This window comes from Asparagus officinalis, chromosome 3 (genome assembly GCF_001876935.1).
Source record: "Asparagus officinalis chromosome 3, Aspof.V1, whole genome shotgun sequence".
NCBI lineage: Eukaryota > Viridiplantae > Streptophyta > Magnoliopsida > Asparagales > Asparagaceae > Asparagus > Asparagus officinalis.
Window position 1 is genome coordinate 66,217,318 of NC_033796.1, and position 742 is coordinate 66,218,059.

Below are 742 nucleotides of genomic sequence, written 5' to 3' on the forward strand. Positions count from 1 at the left end.
CGATTTAAATATATAATTGTATATTAACAATTATTACAAAGAAAAGAGGAACCATCCGTAGATATTGTGTGGCAAGGAGTAATAAGCTGACACTTCACTATCATGCAATTGAACTTGTAGCATGAGATAAATGTTATCTTTTGGATTTTTCCCCCATAAATCTCAATCCAACCACATGATGGGACAACTCTGATCCTATCTTCCCCCATGTTGTGCCTCGAGAAACCAAACCAACCGCCGAGAGAGATAAACAACCACAACCAAACAATAGCACAAACAATCAAACACCAATTTTAACGTGGTTCGGCAATGACCTATGTCCACGGGGCAAGGAGGGGGGATTTTTCACTATTAGAAATCAAGAGGAACAAAATCGGGTTATAAATCTCTCACCAACACCCACAACAACTCACTCTTGATCTCTTCAAATGCTCCTACAATAGAAGCCCAAAGAAAACCCTCTCATAACCTCAAAACCTCCTGCTTGCTCAAACCCTAGAAATCAGATCTAGGTATTTATAACAAGCCCAAACGAAACGGGTCTGGAAACAGAACCCAGACCCAAAACTGCGTCGCGGTCGACCGCAGCGCCATGTGCGGTCGACCGCGATAAGCCAGGGAACTCAGCCAAAGTCTCTGGAAAAAACGCAGTCGATCGACCGCCAAACATCCAGAGCCAAACTCTATTACCTGGGCCAGCCGCGGTCGACCGCCGCGCCATACGCGGTCGACCGCCGATCAT